At 41.4% G+C, this 5,123-nt stretch overlaps 1 long non-coding RNA gene across 1 annotated transcript; it reads right to left on the bottom strand.

The window, feature by feature from the left end:
• Positions 1-313: 313 nt before the first annotated feature.
• Positions 314-4,761, bottom strand: LOC144237130 (uncharacterized). Its single transcript, XR_013336772.1, has 4 exons — positions 4,470-4,761; positions 2,341-2,426; positions 2,028-2,166; positions 314-483 (listed from the first exon to the last, which is right to left on the bottom strand). It is a non-coding gene; the product is annotated as an uncharacterized LOC144237130 (long non-coding RNA).
• Positions 4,762-5,123: the final 362 nt, after the last annotated feature.

Here is a 5,123-nt window from a genome sequence, read left to right as displayed (position 1 = left end):
TCAGCCACTTCCTGGGGACTGAGAGCTGGCTTGCTGATCACCACATACCGCTATGACTAGCAGGTGCCATGTGCTTGTGAGTATCTATCGAGTGAACAAAACCACCACCAGATCTAGATGAAGGTTGGGTCCACCACCCCAGAAGGAACCAGGGGGACATGTGCAGTCAATACAACACAAATAATGACTCCTCTTCTGCCTCCATTACTGTAGATTCTACCTGTTTGTGACAGGATATACAGGAGTCACACTGTGTGCATCATTAACAGAATGACAGTAGGTCTTCCTGGAAGCAGATACTGACACAGAGACAGAACTGAGATGAGTTTATTAGTGGAAACCAGGAAAGACAAATTAGAGGGGACAGGAATGGTCAGGGAAAGAATTTAGTCAACTATACATATCAGACAACTTTTCTAAATATATCATATCACCACACCCTATTTGTCACAGTTCAGGGTCCTCTTCAAACTTCAAATTCTCCTGGAAGGCAAAGAGATTTTGGGTTATTGCAATGGGATCTTCTGTTCTCCTCTATGCATTTTGTCTTCAACAATATATGTGTGGCCTTGGATGAACACTTAATTGTGTGGCTTCATTTGTGTGTCTATCTGTAATGAAAGACAATTTTCTTCAGATCTTAGATATAGGTCTCTAAATGTACACATTCTCATACTTATGTTTTTCTTCTTTGTAGAGTAGGACCTGAATATTAATAGAAAAAACACAGGAGTCTTTGCCGTATCGTTTGAAACAGGGATTGCCAATCTCATCATCAGGCATTATACCCTTAGTGTAATGAAATTGCATGAACATTTGTTGATGATCTTCTGTTTAAAGATCCATTCATTTACGCCCTGAGAAGGATGAGTGCCCACTCATCCCATACATTTTACAAGTTCCTTATGTGCTCATCACTGACCTCAGAAACCAACACTATCCCTGTTTCTCAGATTATAAAACTGAGGCTCTGAGACGGCTCCAGTAAGAGCTTGTTAGAGCTGAGACATCCAGAACACAGGCAACGCCTCAGGATATTGTGAGAGGAGTTCCAGAGATGCAAACCTACAGGCAGGGTGGTGACAGCAGATTCAGGGGAGTGGTGACAGGAGTCCAGCAGGGGCGGCTACTGGTCAACCCTGAATTCCCTGCTAAGAGTCTACTCAGGCTGAAGGCCAAGGAAGCTGCTCAGCTGATCTACAACCTGTCTTCACCCAAAGTCTCACTGAGACACACAAACTTAGGCAGGTAAGCATTTCCTAAGACCAAGTTTAATTTCCCAAATCTCCAGGACATTCTTTCATACATGTCCAGACCCTTCAGAAAACCAAGGGAAACAACAAACTTTATTTAGATTATGAACTAGGTGCACTGTGGTAACACTGACATTTCAGAGATGATGACCGCATTGGACACTGTGCTTGAACCCCTGCCGTAGTTCTTTGCAGAACTCATGCTGTCCTTATGCTCCCTGCCCAGCCTGCAGGTGCTGCCAGGCATGGCCTCCAACTCCATCTCACTGACCCAAACATCCTCCCCTCTGCACCTCCTCACACTCTGCTTACCGTCCACAACTTCCCTTATATTCCTGTGTGATTCAAGTTCCCCCATTCCTTCACTGGTGCCTTCCATCATGGTGATCACCAGGTCTGTGTCATATAATGCATGTGCCCCCTTTCACACGGGACACCCGAGGCACCTAAAGTTAGGGGTGTGCCTCATCCTTCACAGAACCCACAACCCTGTGTCTGTAAAATACACATCAGTACCTCTGATATGTCTGTCTTTGTGTAAAAATCCTCTTTCTTTTTGACAAGAGAAACGTATAGCTCACCTCATTATGGGGAAATGACACAGCCCATTGTATGTATATCCTGAGAAACTTGAGGTATGTTACACTGTCTTCAGGAAGCTGTGCAGTTGAATTGCCAAGCCCTCACAACCATCTCTACATCATTCCCACAAAGTCAATCATGAAGAAGAGGAATATGCTTTACAAGTCACTCATCCAGTTCAGGTCATCTTACCAAATGGAGCAGGTGGAGGAGCTGGTGGAGGAGGGGGACATGGCCCATAGCCCTTGACTGGTGATGAAGTGTGGTCCATGGTGTAGGGCCTGCAAGGCGATCCTGGGAAAGGACCAGGGCCTCTTGTATACATAATGTCCTGCAGAACAGAAAGGAAAGCTATGTTCATAGGACAGAACAAAGCACCAACACCAGCAAAAGCATTAACCCAAAGAATTAGCACTCGTCTCCTGCCAGCTTCCCCACCACCAGGTTCCAAGAGGGCAGCATCAGCACCAAAGAAAACTCTACCCATACTTTGGGTTCCACTTACAGATTTGGGTGGAGAGGAATGGATGCTATGGGAAGAAACTAGCGTCCCCACATGTCTGCAAATGTAGAACAGCAAGGGCTCTTGTCCTAGAGGATTTATGGAGTGAATACCAAATTAATAAAATAGCATATTCCCAATAGGAAGGCATCCAAGTCCAGGATGACCCGCCACCCCTCATCCCTGTCCACCACAGAGGCTGCTTATTTGTATGTGAAGAGCTGCAGAATGAGAAGGAATGACAATCCTCATCTCCACACATGGAATCATAGCTCTTGTGCCTCAAAGCTCTGCCTCTAAGCCACCACCTGTGTCTGATATGCTTGTCTCCCAACAATGGGTTCTCCTCTCTGGAAGTGCTATCCTTGGGCACAGAGACACTTGGGGGGATGGGGATCCTGAGGTCCTGCAAAGCACCTGGAATATCATGTTCTTAGAGAAACATGTTACCTATACAGGTTAATTGGGCTTTGTTAATTTATTTTAATTCAGAGATACTTCTCAGTTTAAGTAGAATACAATATGCAGGGTAGTCGTGTCCTCTGGAAAAATGAGCTGAAATTCTACATAACAGAATTAACACAAAATGCACTTTTGTTTCTGTTGTAAATTCCCATGTTTCACCTGTAACAGTGACACAGGACACAAGAGAACGTGGTCATGTGAACACAAATGAAGGGCACAGTGGGGAATTACAACATAGGTAATTACGGATTTTCTCTCTTCACCACTCATGTTCCAGTATATATTTTCTATGACAAATATGTCACCTTTTATAGTTCAGACTATTGAAACCAGGGGCACACCCGAAGGGATTCCAGATAGCATATTTACAAAAAAACAAAACAAAAAACGCTGAATGATGATGGATATGCAATTTACTTTGTCTAAGGCCACTCTAAATGACACATACAAAATATAACTTGGAGAGAAGGCAGTTGCATTTTCAAAACATAAGGATAACCACAGTTTTTCTGAAGATGTTAATCCCCTAGACAGCAACACAACAGGAAGAAACAGCAAGAGCAATGATTCCACCCTGAGGAAGTCCAGGAAAAATGAGGCATGCGAGGTGACTACCAAGTGGAGTGGAGTGTCTTCCTCCTTGAGTTATTTCTAGGAACACACTGGAAAAGCCCTAAGGTCCTCACCTCCAAGCATGTTTGGCTTCAGAACTTACTACAAGGAGAAGACAGGCTAAAAATGAGAAGCCTGTCTAGTAGACACTTGAGTTAAGATTGTGCATTAAGAAAATAAGAAACACAAGCAGACAAATAAAAATCAGGGCATAAATAAACAATATAGAAACAAAAGAAACAGTTGAACAGATCAATGAAACCAAGAGTTGGTGTTTTGAAAAAATAAACAAAATTGACAAACCTCTAGCCAGGCTTCTCAAAAGAAAAGAGAGAGCACTCAAACAGACAAAATCATGAATGAAAATGGACTGATTACAACCAATCATTCAGAAGTACAAACAATTATCAGGGAATAATATGAAAAATTATATGTCAACACAATGGACAACTTAGAAGAAATGGACACATTCCTAAACACACACTTACCGGCAAAAGTCATATGGGAAGAGAAAGAAAATCTGAACTGACCATAACTAGTGAAGAAATCAAATCAGTTATCAAAAATCTCCCAACAACTAAGGGCCCTGAGCCAGATGGCTTCCCTGGGGAATTCTACCAGACATTTAAAACAGAATTAATACCTATTCTTCTCAAACTATTCCAAAACATAGAAATCGAAGGAAAACTTCCAGACTCATTTTCTGAAGCCAGCATCACTCTGATTCCCAAGCCAGACAGAAACCAGCAAAAAAAGAGAACTACAGGCCAATATCCTTTTTGAATACAGATGCAAAAATCCTCAACAAGATACTTGCAAATCGAATTCAAAAGCACATTAGAAGAATTATTCACCAAGATCAGTGGGTTTAATTCCTAGGTTACAGGGCTGGTTCAATATTCACAAATCAATCAATGTGACACATCACATCAACAAAAGAAAATATAAAAACCATATGATTCTCTCCATAGATGCAGAAAAAGCATTTGAAAAAATACTGCATCCGTTCTTAATAAAGACTCTCGAAAAAGTCGGGATAGAAGGAACTTACTTACCCATCATAAAAGCCATCTATGAGAAGACCTCAGCTAACATCATCCTCAATGAGGAAAAACTGTGAGCTTTCCCCCTGAGATCGGGAACAGGACAGGGATGTCCACTCTCACCACTGTTGTTTAACGTAGTGCCAGAAGTCCTAGCATCAGCCATCAAACAACAAAAGGAAATAAAAGGCATCAGAATTGGCATAGAAGAAGTCAAACTTTCAGTTTTCACACACAAGATGATACTCTACATAGAAAAACCTACAGACTCCACTAGAAGTCTACTAGAACTGATCCATGAATTCAGCAAAGTTGCAGGGTACAAAATCAACATACAGAAATCAGTTGCATGTTATACACCAACAATGAAACAACAGAAAGAGAAATCAAGAAACTGATCCCATTCACAATTACACACACAAAAAAATATAAAATACCTAGGAATAAACCTAACCAAAGATATAAGAGATCCATATGATGAAAACTATAGAAACCTTATGAATGAAATTGAAGACACAAAGAACTGGAAAAACATTCCATGCTCATGGATCGGAAGAATAAATATAGTTAAAATGTCATTACTACCAAAGCAACCTACACATTCAATGCAATCCCAATCAAAATTGCACCAGCATACTTCTCAAAACTAAAACAAACTATCCTAAA

This window comes from Crocuta crocuta, unplaced genomic scaffold, assembly GCF_008692635.1.
Source record: "Crocuta crocuta isolate KB4526 unplaced genomic scaffold, BGI_CrCroc_1.0 scaffold887, whole genome shotgun sequence".
In the NCBI taxonomy this organism is placed as follows: domain Eukaryota; kingdom Metazoa; phylum Chordata; class Mammalia; order Carnivora; family Hyaenidae; genus Crocuta; species Crocuta crocuta.
This window is presented reverse-complemented; position numbering and strand designations above follow the sequence as displayed.